This window comes from Bos indicus, chromosome 11 (genome assembly GCF_029378745.1).
Source record: "Bos indicus isolate NIAB-ARS_2022 breed Sahiwal x Tharparkar chromosome 11, NIAB-ARS_B.indTharparkar_mat_pri_1.0, whole genome shotgun sequence".
NCBI classification, from domain to species: Eukaryota; Metazoa; Chordata; class Mammalia; order Artiodactyla; family Bovidae; genus Bos; species Bos indicus.
The window spans coordinates 75,281,675-75,296,017 of NC_091770.1; the positions used below are offsets into that span (position 1 = coordinate 75,281,675).

Here is a 14,343-nt window from a genome sequence, read left to right on the forward strand (position 1 = left end):
TGAACGCAAGGGAAGCACTCCTGTTTTGGTGATGAGCAAAAGGAGATGTCTTCATATCAGTCACCGGGATCCCCTGGTGATTCCAACAGGAGGCCGAGGTCAGAGGCACCACCAAGCGTGGAGGCAGATCTGTGACCCGCTTGTAGCAAACCCATGAGACCTCCTCGGTGTGGTTTCACGGAGGCAGCGTGCCCTGCACCACTGCCTGCCCCCATACTTGTTTGTCTTACAGTATCCTTTTAAGTCACCGTCTATCCTTTCTGAACTCAGAGAAAGCAAACAGAGTAGAAAGCTTTCTGCTTTTCCCTGGATGGGCCCTGGGCACAGCTCCTGCCCCACTGGACCTCCCAGGAGAGAGCGTTGCAGGCTCCCCTCCCCACCCACAGAAGCCAGGCCAGCACCCTCGGTTCTGGTGACACCACAGTGGGGAATTGCAGCCAGTTCTGCCAAGAGTTCTCTGAGGCCTGTGGGGACCGACGGGGAGGTCCACCGGAGCATCACTATGCCCAGGATGGCAGCTGTACCACCCCATTTGCCCACTTTGGCCTTTGAGACTCAGTTTACCTCTCTGGAAAGGGGGACAATAACTGTACCCACATCTGTCCACAGGGCTGTTGGGAGGGTTTGAGGAGAAATAGCCCTTGGCCTTTGGTCAACACTTGATACTCGTCCTTGTTATTCCACAGACTAAACCCTGATGAGCCAGGGGAGGGGTTGGCCGGGAGAGCTCCTCAGCAGGACACGGGCGGTGAGAGGGAGCCATGTCTCCATGCTCGCACATGCCCCTGCCAAGCTTGGTTCTAAATGGATTATTGTTTATTGGCGGCTTATCCCATCTCTCGGGTTATGAATTATTTACCAGATAATGACTTCATAATTGTTAATGACAGATGCCCCGAGGACAAGCTGACACAGTGCTAATTGTGGAGTCCCTGAAGCCCCCATGCGGCTGCATCCAGAGTGTTGCTCTTAGGGATGCTGCCTGATTGGCCCTTGGGGATCAATTTTGAACCCACCCCCCTCGTGACACAGATAAAGAAACTGAGATCCACAGAGGGGCAGGGACGTGCTTCCTGATTCCGAAGCTGGCCAGTGGCAGCCCTGGGTGGGGCAGGCCCCAGCGCCTGATGGTCAGGCGTCCACTGTCCAGGTTTGGGCCGCTGGGGCAGCTGTGGGCTGAGCAGGAGTTCAAGTCCTCTGTGATGGGGTCTGGGGGATCCCCCACCATCAGTGGGGAGGAGGGAACCCAGGATGTCTGCTGTTGCCGTGGAGAATCGGTTTATTTATCCCAGATCCCACTGGGATCCCTGTGGGCTAAGGAGGGCCACCTCCCTGGGAGCAGAAGTCCCATGCTGACTGGGTGTATTCAGCAAGCAAAGGCCACAGGGTGACCAGCATGGGGGTGGGAGCAGGGGTGGACACACCAACACCTTCACTGAAGGTGCATTTGGTCCTGAAGAGAGTATGAATTACGTCCATGACTCGGCCAGGGTCCTGGCCCTTAGGCTAATCATAGCGAGTCCTTGCATTAAACTATGTTTCATGAGTTAGTCTAGGTGTTGTACTGTTTAATCAGCAATTAACTATTAAATGAACTCTGTGAGGTAGGTGATTTTCCTGATGGCTCAGGGGTAAAGAATCCACCTGCCAATGCAGAGACCCAGGTTTGACCCCTGGTTTGGGAAGATCCCCAGGAGAAGGAAATGGCAATTCACTCCAGTATTCTTGCCTGGGTCATCCCATGGACAGAGGAGCCTGGTGGCTGCAGTCCATGGGGTGGCAAAGAGTCAGACATGACTTAGGACTGCTGCTACTGCTGCTAAATCACTTCAATTGTGTCCAACTCTGTGCGACCCCATAGACGGCAGCACACTGGGCTTCCCTGTCCCTGGGATTCTCCAGGAAAGAACACAGGAATGGGTTGCCATTTCCTTCTCCAATGCATGAAAGTGAAAAGTGAAAGTGAAGTCGCTCAGTCGTGTCTGACCCCCAGCGACCCCATGGACTGTGGCCTTCCAGGCTCCTCCATCCATGGGATTTTCCAGGCAAGAGTACTGGAGTGGGGTGCCATTGCCTTCTCCATGACTTAGGACTAAACAACAACAAAAACAAATCAGATATGTGTATTCATAATAAGGATTATAATCCTCAGGTGAAGAAACAGGCATGAGGAGGTTCAATAATGTGCCAAAGTCACACAGCTGGTGAGGGCAGGGCCGGGATTAGGATTCAGGCAGCCTGCTTCCACCGTCTGTGCCCTTGACTGCTATGCTACACTGCTTACTATTGTGAAAGTGAAAGTCGCTCAGCTGTGTCTGAATTTTTGTGACCCCATGGACTATACAGTCCATGGAATTCTCCAGGCCAGAATACTGCGGTGGGTAGCCCATCCGTTCTCCAGTGAATCTTCCCAAGCCAGGAATCAAACTGGGGTTTCCTGCATTGCGGGTGGATTCTTTACCAACTGAGCTATCCCCGAATGCATGAATGAACGAATGAATGTTGTGAGGTTGTTTTGAATGTGGGACACACTTTCCCCAAAATGTTTTAAATGTTAAATTGAGAATACTGATACCCTGTGTTTATGCAGGGTCCGGGGAACCTGTCTTTCTCTTGGACTGGAGACTGAGCTTGAGACATCAGAAAGATGAGCTCTGGCTTGGGGGTGCGTGGTGTTCCCAGGGACAGTGGCCTTGGAAGGGCTGGTCAGTGCATGGCCTTCGCTGCTCTGAGGTGGGTGATGGGACCTGCTCTGATGGGCGTGGCAGATCCTGAGCAGGTGAGCAGGTTGAAAGAATCTTCTGAGTGAGGCACACATGCCACTCACTCATCCTCTAAATGTTCCAGAGCCTTCTTTGGGTCAGGCTTTGAGGAGGGACCTGGGGACTGAGACCCAGTCCCCTGACCCCAGGGGGCTCCTGGCTGTCTCCCAGAGCAGACAAGAAAACAGTCAGGTGCCAGTTGAGAGGGTTTTGTGATGGAAGGGAGACAGAGGGGCTGAGGGACCCCAGAGGCCATGTGAGTTGACCTCTTGTGATCAGTCCTTCTAGTGTTAGCATGTGATCAGCTCCGAGCTCACAGTCTGGGGATGAGCCTTGAGTACATTGGATCAAGGACTGCCCTTGATCCAAGAAGAACCAAATGGGTGCCGGGGAGACAAATAGCATCAGGAAATCAGAGGAGAAGAGAAAATTTTCACCAGGAGTGGGTGGCCTGGGAGCACTTTGCTGGGAGATAGGTAGGGATGGGAGAGGCTCTGCTGGGAGATGCAGGCTTAGCAGGACAAGAGCCTGGAGATGCGGTGCACAGAAGCGGGGTCAGTTAGGAGCACAAGGTCTGTCTGGATGGGAGCAGAGGCTGTGTGTGTGTGCATACAAGGGTTCTGGGGTGAATGTCATGGGAGGTGAGCTTGGCTATCTGGTACAGGGTCAGACTTCCTTTATCCGATTCCCAAAGCCAATAGTGCAGTTCTCTGCTCACCTGTGCAAGGTGCAGAGCACTTTGAATGCATTTTAGAAAACCCTGAACTGGTGCTAAGTAAATAATCACACTGTTTATTCTGGGTTGGAGAAGCAGGATGGCTCCTGTATGTGCTAATGGGAGGACGAGGCTCTCTGGCGGGCTGGAGAGGGCTGCCTTGGTCACACCCGTGAGCATGGGCGTTGATCTGAGAAGGGATCCTGAATACACCCTCTCCCTGTCCTGACTTTTTTCCCCATTTTCTGTACCTGCCTGTCTGTGTACCTGGAGGAGGGGGGCCGGGTTAATTGTTACCTCCTGCGCTGTTACTAGGTTACTTTGTAAAAGCAGAAATATGCTTTTAATGATTTTTCGTTGTTGTTGCTACCTCACGGACCAGATGCTTTTATCTAAATGAGTTGCTACAAATCAAAAGATGGCCTGTGAGGATTGCTAGGCTGCGTCTGTCTTACACAGGGAAGCTCCTGCTCTGTGAATGAGGCTTAAGTCTCCGCTATTCTTTTAGCAACCAGCTCCCTTACAAGGAAGGGCAAAACCACGCATCAGCAGCTGTAACGAGCGCGCCTCCGAGTGGCCTGGATGAGAGGATGCGGTGAGTGAGTGGAGCGGTCTCCAGCCTGCAGGGGTAATTCCATTCGCTCTTCAACTTGATGAAGGTGGGTGACGCCTGGGCCCCAGACGGTAGTCTTTGGGCTTCTTGCCTCACCATGGGTGGGATGACATTGAGGCCCAGAGGATGGTTATTTCATGCTGGACTTGACACACAGTAGGTGGTCAAGTAATGTTTGTGGAAGACAAGCAGGTGCAGATTGACACTTGCTCAGGGCTCTTAGGTTTCAATTTATGGAGTAGCAGTTGATGTGGAGATAAGAAGAGCTCTGGATTAGGAATCGAGACAAGGACTCCAGTTCCTACTCTGTTTTGATTGGCTGTGTGACCTCGGGCAAGACACCGACCCTCTCTGAGCCTCACCTTGCTGCTCGGCATAAACAATGGCAACAATCATCACTCTCTGTCTACCTCCTAGGGTCTCCCTAATGACCAAGTAGATGAAATTATGTGAAGACACTTTGCAAACTGAAGGCACTGGGTCATGGGAAGAGTAGAGTAAGTCATATGACCTTAGCCTTGGGTATTCTAATGAAGGGAGGCTGGGTAGCAGCTGCCCAGGGCACAGGGCTGCCAAAGAGTCTTGGGGTCAGGGAGGACACAGGAAGCTTGGCTGCGACAGTGGTCTCTAACCAGTGCTTGGTGAGCCTTCAGCCGTGTTTCCATTATCTGAGAGGGTGGCTCCTGGGGGCTTAGCATGGCACTCAATGCCCATCATGGCAGAGGTCCAATTACATTTCCAGCCACATCCCCCACTTCTTAGGTCACCTTTAGCACTTATGCTCTGGGCTCTCCTGTCTTTTTATACCTTCAGGCCTTTGCACAAGCTCTTCCTATTGCCTGAAATGCTGCCGGCACTCACTCACACACGCACACAGAAACACACACACATACGCATTTCCAGCTTGAAGCTTCCTCTTCTTGGAAGCCTGTGGTTTGACCTTGTAAGTTAGTGGCTGAGTACTCTCATGGCCTCAAACGTGAGCTCTGGATCATGGACTTGGTTTCATATGGTCACTGCTGTATCCCCATGCTGCAATAATACCTGGCATAGAGCAGGCACTCTCAAGAAGTATTTGTTGACTGAATGAGTTCTTCCATAGCACATTGTGTAAGTTCCTGTCTATATTCCTATTATTGTATTTATCACATCTTATTATATGAAGGTATTTGCTTGCTGGTCACCCCACTGGACTGCCAGCTCCTTGAGGACAGGTTTTTGTCAGACCTCACTGGACCCTGTTCCCAAAACAATATACAGTGTAGCTGCCAGTGAGTGCTTAAGTGAATGAATGAATGAATGTTGGAATACACATTTGTTTTACCACAGGCTGGGTATTCCTCCTACAGCCTCAATGCTTCTGGCTCGTGTCTGTCATGTTGCAAGGCACACTCACACAGACACACAGAATTTATGATTAGAAGATAAAAGCTAAAAAGTTCTGAGTGACCTGTGAATATATGAGACAATCAATAAGAGACAGAAGCCACAAATTCAGGAGCATCCTTCCATGGTTACTGGACAAACATGTGCATGGTTCTCTCCCATAGCAGGACTCTGGCAGGGCCTACTACCAGTCTATTTGGCAGTTTCCTGCAAATCAGTAAGAGGTGCCCTCCCTCTGAGCCCTCACAGTACACAATAAAGCTGGCAGAGTGCAGGCTGGGTGTCAACTCCCAGGCCCCCCTGGGCCAGGTGCCCTCCCATAGGGCACAGACTCACAACTGTGAGTCATCAGCCCTGGTCTCTGGGGCAGGTGCAATGTAAGGAAGGAGACAGGTCGCCTGGAAAATCAAACTTGGCCACAAAAATAAACTCTGAGGTTTACAGATAAGCTATTTCTGGCCCAGGTGCCAAACGAGGTTTTGCAGCTGGAGTGAAAACTGCCGTGTGTGCCCCGGCCCATCCCTATTAGCTGAGGGGAACTGCACCCCCTGTGTGCATTCTGTTCCTCAACAACTCAGCTCCAGAAATGGGGGCTCCACCCCTGGGGCATTGCCTGGCTTTGGCTGATAATAGTCGATGGTTCAGCATGGGGTTGAGTCTCACAGGCCAAGGAGGGCAGACAAGGTGGGTGCAGCCACCATCCTGGGCACAGGGCTGCTCTGGTGGATGACCCTGTCGGTCCCCGGAGAACTCTAGGAAGACAGGCTGCAATTCCCCACTGTGGGATCACCAGCACCAAACATTCTAGCCTGGCGCTTGTGGGTAGGGGAGGGCGTCTGCAATGCTCTCTCCTGGGGGGTCCAGTGGGGCAGGAGCTGTGCCCGGGGCCCAGCCAGGGAGAAGCAGGAAGATTTCTCTTCTGTCTGTTTTCACCTCACTGAGTTCAGAAAGGATCGAAGGTGACTTATGAGGATATTGTAAGACAAACAAGTGTGGGGGCAGGCAGGGGTACAAGGCTTGCTGCCTCCATGAAACCACACATAGGAAGTCCATGCATTTGCTACAAGTGGGTCACAGATTTGCCTCTGTGCTTGGTGGTGCCTCTGACCTTGGCCTTCTACTGGAATGGCCTGGGGTGTGTCACAAAAATATGAATGCCTGGGTCTCAGCCTGAGAAATTTTGGTCTAATTGACCTATTGTGTTGCCTGGATATCGGACCTGTAAAAATTTCCCTATATGATTTTAATATGCAATTGGGTTTGAAAGCCACTGTTTAGACTTGCAAAAGGCAAACAAGGAGCTGATCTGTTACAACATGATCCAGTATGAGATACTATGATGAAGGCTCAGTAGAATTTGTCTGTGCTGAAATCAGAGACTCTTCTCCCAAGGGTCCCAGCCAAGGGGTCACGGTGACAGGATGGACATTGACTGCCGCAAAATCCTAAATGTGGGCATATCCATATGCTCCATAGGAAAAAAGAGCTTGCGACAGCCTGTGTGTATTAGTCACTTAGTCGTGTCCAACTCTTTGTGACTCTGTGGATTGTAGCCCACCAGGCTCCTCTGTCCATGGAATCCTCCAGACAAGACTACTGGAGTGGGAAGCCATGCCCTCCTCCAGGGGATCTTCCCAACCCAGGGATTGAATGCAGGTCTCCTGCATTGCAGGCAAATTCTTTACCATCTGAGCCACCAGGACAGTGCCTGTAGGGTTCATTAAAAGCATTTTGGGGTGGGGCAAGATGAATAGGGCTGATGTGTCACAGCCAAGGTACCCAGCTTTCAGAAGCCTGGATCCAGGGGCTAGATTTTAGAGTAGCTGAAAAAGCAGATAAATTATACAACATCATACAGGAATTTTGTTTCACCAAATCTAGGAGAAGGGGACAACAGAGGATGAGATGGTTGGATGGTATCACAAACTCAATGGACATGAGTTTGAGCAAACTCCAGGAGACAGTGAAGAACAGAGAAGCCTGCAGGCTGCAGTCTACGGGGTCACAAAGAGTCGGACACGATTTAGCTACTGAAGAAAAACAACAACAACAAATCTCCATAACTTTCACCCCAATTCCTCAGGGCTTAGAATCCAGGAATTCAGCAATACCTTTGAGATGAGACTATTGGTTAAATCTTTAAGATACACAGATGCCCATCCTCATGAGAATGATGAAATTGGAAGGTCTGGGGGAAGGACCCATGCATCTTGTTTTTTAAACTCTCCAGGTGACTGTAGTGTTCACTGAGGGCTGAGCACTGCTGGCCCAGGTAGCGTCATTTTACCTCTGAACCTGTCCATTTTCTCTTGGGAATTAGGAAGGTGGGGGGTTATTCTCCATTTAAAGCAGAGGAGATGGAGGCTCAGAAAGTTGCATGGAGCTTGTCAGGAGCTAGTGGTGGGTTTGGGATGAGAGCCCAGTGGTCTCTCCTTCCAAGGTCCCATACATTACACTGTCTGTGAGGTCACTCTGTCCTGCAGTCCTGTGATCTCTGAATTGAATAACATCATCTGATGTCATAACAGGGAGATAAGAAAATGATCCCTGTCCTCCAGAAGCTCATGGTCCAGAAAGGAGGATGAGAGGCTCAAGGTAAAGGAGACAGATGTTCACAGAGAGCTGAGGGTAAGCCGATGCTTCATAGCCATGAGGTGGCTTCTCTTGGCCAGGCCGAGTCTGCGATGCAATCAGACAGGTGGGTAATGGATTCTCAGAACTACAGAGAAGAGGTCAGGACCTTGGGACAGAGATGTTGCCCGAGAATCAAGCCCCGGGGACAGCCGAAGCAGAGGGAGTAGAGGGGCCGCTGAGAGACAGGAAAGCTGAGGAAAATGCAGCAGCACAAACACCCTCATTTACAGGCAGAAGGAAAGACGGTCTGGAGTGGCCAGAAAGACAGGGAGATACAGCCCGCCCAAGCTGAGGGTGGGAGGCTCCATTTCTCCATGAAACGAAAAGGACCCTGACTGAGGAGTCCAGGGTTGGCAGGAGGTCTTGAGGAAAAGAGGGAAGGAAGGGATCAGCTGTAGGGACCAGGCCGGGAATGGGCCAGTGATGCATGAAGCATGCCCGGCCAGGGCTCAGGGTTTGGCTAAGGCTCCACTGAAGGATCTGTGCTCCAGCCCGTTGGTTCAGGGTGGAAGCCAAAAGGGGATGGATGAGTAAGGGAAGGAGGGAGGAGGGACTGGGGAGCCACAGAATAGAGGCTGTGTGGAGCGAGGGAGTGAAGAAAGGAGAGGATTCGTGTGGTCAGCAAGGGCATCTTTGGGCTGGCTTTGCATGGTGAAGCTGCTCTGAGTGCAAAAGCCCAGGGCACAGCACACGGTGTCCTCTATGGAACAACTCCAGGTCTCGTTAGACCTGGGACATTTGCAATGTCCTCCCAGGATGCCAGGCTCACAGAGGGACTTGGGGCCTGGGTGGGCATCACTGAGAGTCCCAGGATGGGGCCTGGGGATGCTATTCAGGGGCATTCCTACCCACTGATGGCAATTGGCATTGGCTCTTCATCAGCTCTGCACCTAGGTGTCTATTAATGTCATTCTTGGCTCAACCCTCAGTCTTACACAAACCGGGTCCTTAGCTTGACCCCCAACTGCTCAGCCTTGCTGCAGCCAGGATCACACACTGCAGTGCTGGCCTCAGATTTCCCTCCTGCTGGCTGGTTCTGGTACCATCCTCTCGGTTACGCAGAGGATTCTTATCAAACCACTGCCAAGCAGAGAGCAGCCCTCCAAGCTCTTTATCTGAGCAGACCCTGCTTTGTAGCAGGAAACACAGAGCGAGGCAATCTGACCCAGTTTCCACAGGAAGGTGATGGTTCTACCACTGGTCACCAAGGGCCAAAGCGGGCCATGGAAACTTCCTGTCTTCTTGGGAACTAGTGGGAGTCCTGCACGTGAAGGAAATGGACAGCCCAGCACTGGGCCACGTGTTGTGGTGGTGCTCCAAGGAATGGTTATGACTGAGTGTATGGTGAATATTTATTGAAAGCCCAGCAGGTATGGGGTGGGATGGGGGAAGGGAACACAGAGAATCAATGTGATTCCCATCCTCCAGGGCTGGCCAGGTGGTGGGGAAGATCACCAGGCGTTCACAGAGACTTAAGGCCCACGAGGAGTGTATCCTACCAGATATGCCTGGTGAGGTCACCTTCAGTGTCTTCCCAATCTTAAAATAGGGGCTTCTCCAAGGCTGGGATGAATAAGAGCCGTGTGTCACCCTGCAACAGAGGTGGGGAGGAGAAGACTCCCAAATAAGGGCCATCAGAACCATTGCCTGGGTCTCTCTGTCCCCTCTCTGCCATCCACACTCACCCTAGAACTCGAAGACATATTCTTGGAAGGCTGACTTCGTGAAGAGCATCTCCTGAATCTTTTCTCAAACACTGAATGCCATGGTCACCAAATCCAAGCTTGTTGTTCTCATTGTTTGGTCCTTAAGTTGTGTTGACTCTTTGCGACCCCATGGACTGGAGCCCACCAGGCTCCTCTGTCCAAGAGATTTTCCAGGCAAGAATACTGGAGTGGGTTCCCATTTCCTTCTCCAGGGGATCTTTCTGACCCAGGGATCGCACCCGCGTCTCCTGCATTGACAGGAGGATCCTTTACCACTGGTCCAACAGGCTCAGTTTTCCGACTGAAGCTAGTTTTCCAACTCTCCTCTCTGGCCCGGCAGTCGCAGAAGCAAAGCATTCCCTAGTGTCCAGGATGAGTAGCTGGATAACTGTCCAGTCAGCCAGTGGTGCTCTGAGAACAACTCTCAAGGTCAGGAGCCCATCTGCCCCCGCTGGCCACCCTGCCTGGGGTGCTGGGTGGCAGCAGGCTGGATGCACATGGATGTTTCTTCTGTTTGAGCAGCTGATTCAGGCCTGGCTTGGAGCCCCCTCCAGTTTCCTGCTGACTGCAATGGCTGCTGCACCTTGGGATCCCTTCTGTTTGTGAGGGCCCTGGGAGTGGAGGGCACCCCAGCCCCACTGCCTCTGAGTCCAGAGAGAAAGCTCTCTGACCACTGGACAATGGGGACATGGAGGAAGCTGGCTGGTCTGCTGCCAAGGCCCCTGATTTGGAAGGAAGCTGGGGTTCAGGCTCCAGGCTGGCCCCAGGCAGAGGCCCTGAGGCTCTTGGTCAGTGGGCACCAGGGCGTGGTCCTGCGGAGAGCACACACCTGAGCTCACCCAGCACCAGGCCCCAGAAGTGATGCTGGGTGACACTGGCCCCTGGACCTCTAAAGGCCTGAGTGTCATCGAGACGTGCTAGCCTAGGCCATTCAGCCTCAACTGGCCTGAATCCCACTGCCCACGCCCCCAACTCCCACCTTCATTATTCTGGGCCCCCCCGCCCCTCCTCAACTCCCCTGACTGCCTGGTCTTCATAATCTAGGTTGGAGGCTTCTGAATCAAAACTTTAAGCCTGAGCTCTATAAATTTAATCCAAGAAAATAATCAAATGACTATGTAAAGACACATCACAAAAATGTTTGTTGTAGTGTTATTGGTAAGAGTGATGTATCAAAAATGCACTAAATTTCCATTATTAAGGCACTGGTTAAATAAACTGTGGGGCTTCCCCTGGTGGCTGAGATGGTGAAGAATCTGCCTGTAATGTGGGAGACACCGGTTTGATCCCTGGGTCAGAAAGATGCGCTGGAGAAGGGAATGGCTACCCACTCCAGGTTTCTTGCCTGGAGAATCCCATGGGTAGAGAAGCCTGGCGGGCTACAATCCATGGGGTCGCAAAGAGTTGGACACGACGGAGCAACTAACACACATACAAGTAAACTTTAGAGCTTATTACAGCCATACGATATGAAGCCTTTAAACTACTGTAGAGGGACTTCCCTGGTGGTCCAGTGGTTGGACCTCCGTGCTTCCAATGCAGGGGGTGCAGCTTTCATCCCTGGTCAGGGAACTAGAATCCCACATGCCTCAGGGTGTGGCCCCCCAAAAAGAAGATGTTATAGAATTGTATTTAGTGGCTTGAAAAGGTACCTGGGACAGACTGTGAAGTGGACATAATGAGTTACCAAGCAGTACACACCACGTGACCTCATCTGTGTGTGTGCATGTGTGCGTGTGCCCTCTGTTAAAGGAAAACAGCCAGGAAAGGGACACTGAAATGGCTATTTCTCAGGACTACGGTTATATATAATTTATATAATTTTAGGTGCTATCTTTTAAAATAGTTTTGCAATGAACAAATACTATAACATTGTTTATTTTAATATTAACATTTTAATATTAATAATATTTTAATGACACTTAACAATACTATTTTAATAACAAGAGAAAGTTAAATTAGAAAGGAAGAATTACAATTTTTGAGGAGCTTAAGAGTCACGTAGCTGCTGGCTGCCCCCAGACCCAAATTCTTGTGGGGCCAGAACCCCAAGTGAGTGATCAAGAGAGCCCGTCATGCTTGTGCATTGATTCCAGAAGGGTGGGGGCCCAGAGGGCTAAGCCTGGCTCTGGGTACCAGGGAATCTCAGGGCTATGGTAAAAATCTCATGAACAATACGGCGAGAGGACCAGCTACATCTATTATACCTCACGTCCCCGAGGTAATCACTGTCAGAGAAAATGTCTTTCTGACTTCCAGGTGAGCTGACCTACCTTGCACCGTCCGTCTCTGGCAAGCTCAGGATTCGTCCCCAGGATGCAAAATCCTCGATGGCCACCAACACTTAGCACGACGTGAGCATCACCAGGAGGCCAGGCCGTCTAAAAAGAGACAAGAGAAGAGTGAGGGTGCGGTGGCGAAAAGATAGCATCTTTTCCGAAAAGCTCTGTTTTGGAATTCCAGCATCTTAGGTGGTCCCCATCCTCAATGGGAGCTCGTCCCTACCTTGGATTTCCTGGTGTGGATGACCACGCACAGGCCATACCCAAACTCTGCCCTGGCCACCAAGAGAAGGGGGTCTGAGTGGGTAGCAGAGAACCCTAGCGGGCAGATACGAGATCTCAATTCCCCACTCCCCAGTGCACAAGGCTCTAATCCCCACAGCAAAGCCATAATCACTCAATAAGAATGAGAATCATGGCATTCTTTTCCATCTAATCCAAACCAAGAAATTCCAGAGATGGGAAAAAACAAAAAATGTACATCTTTAATTTAATGCTGAAAAGAGAATAGGACACAAACTTGAGAACCACCAAAACAAATCATTACTTTTAGACAATGGACCAGAAGATCTTGAGGAGGCAAATGATGGGTTCCCTGGAGAGAAGGTTTTTTTTTATGAAATATATAGATTAATACCTCATAGAAAGAGACTATATGTTAAGAGGAGGCAGGGTTATTCCTAGTTTCCTCTTTCAAATATAATATATATGAATACCATCTTCAGGACAGGCAACATCACCCTCCACTGCAATAAATGCACAACTGTCATTACCTGGGGATCAATATATTTTTCTAAATTGAATATATCATTATCAATTGATTTTCCCTTTTCCTCTTAGCACTCCAGAGTCCCGGCTAGCTGGGGAAAGCTTTAATGTGATATGAAGGATGTGGACAGGTAAATAAGTTATTGTAAACTAATTTCATCTTACGATGCACTTCAGTCCAATGACACAATGGGTCTTTCTCTGAGCCTCTCACCTTAAGCTTTTTCAGCTGCTGTGGACAGACACACAGGCCATATCAAATGGCCACTTTAAAGCTGAAAGTGGCAAAAACAGTATTTTTTCTAAGGATAGTGTGTTCCCTTTACGATTAAGAAATAACCTCTGTAGGGAAGCAAAGTAAGCCAAGGTCACCATTTAACTCTGACATGGAGCCAAAGTCGTGAGCACATTTCCTCTACCAAGCTTCCGTGAAGCTTACGTTTAAATCGAACCCTTTGGCCACAAAGTATCAACAGTACTGGTGACAAACACGATCGATGTATTTCTGGGAAAGATCATTGGCAGATATGTGTTGGGGAAGAGAGAGGACTAGGGGACGGCGGTCAGTCCATTTTAAGATCCTTGAGGATCTCATTCATTTATATGCCCATTCATTCATTCAGTACATGTTAACGGAGTCCCTGTTATGCATCAGGCAGTGTCTAGGCACTGGGAATACGAGGAAACAAAACAGAAGAAAAAAAAATCCTGCCCTCCTGGAGCTCATCTTCTAGTGGATGGAAACACAGAATAAACAATAAACTTAAGAAATAAGTACAAATTGTCCAGTAAATTTGAAGGCAGTCAGGACTATCTGTTAGAGGAGAAGTGGAGCAGGAGATGAGTGTGGGGTGTGGTACAGAGTAGAGAGGGCGGTTGGGGTAACAGGCCCCGTGAGAATGTGACATTTGAGTACACTGGAAAGTGACGCAGGTGTGGTCCATGCAGGTGTCCAGGGGAGGGGAGCATTCAGAGCAGAGCAAGAATCAGTGACTCGTGTTCCTGGATCCGCAAGGACCCTCCGCTGTGGCTGGACATGGGACAGCCACACAGGACATTAAGCTGGAGAGGTGAGAATTCAGTTTGTGTGGGGCCTTGCAGGCCACTGGAAGAGTGGGGGTGGTTTAGTTGCTAAGCCGTGTCTGACTCTTGTGACCCCATGAACCCGCCAGGCTCTTCTGTCCATGGGATTTCCTAGGCAAGAATACTGGAGTGGGTTCCCATTTCCTTCTCCAGGGGATCTTCCTGACCCAGGGATCAAACTCACATCTCCTACATTGGCAGGTGGATTCTTTACTGCTGAGCCACTGTAAAGCCTACTAACCGAGAGCCCAAGACCCTGGCCACCAAGCTTTAGAAAGAGCTCTCACTCTCGAGACAAACTCTTGGTTGCCAATATCAGGTTAACTGGCTTCCCTTCTCTCCATCTCAGACGGCTCGACTCTCTGGGCTGTGCCAGATGGATAGGGCAGCCCAG

The 14,343-nt window shown here is 50.4% G+C and overlaps 1 protein-coding gene across 1 annotated transcript in view; it reads right to left on the bottom strand.

Moving 5' to 3' along the window:
- KLHL29 (kelch like family member 29) overlaps nucleotides 1-14,343 on the bottom strand; it is a 331,050-nt gene that overhangs the window by 226,825 nt on the left and 89,882 nt on the right. Inside the window, exon 2 of the mRNA XM_019970638.2 lies at nucleotides 12,090-12,197. The gene's annotated coding sequence lies outside the window, so the exon portion shown is untranslated. The remainder of the gene's footprint in view (nucleotides 1-12,089; nucleotides 12,198-14,343) is intronic.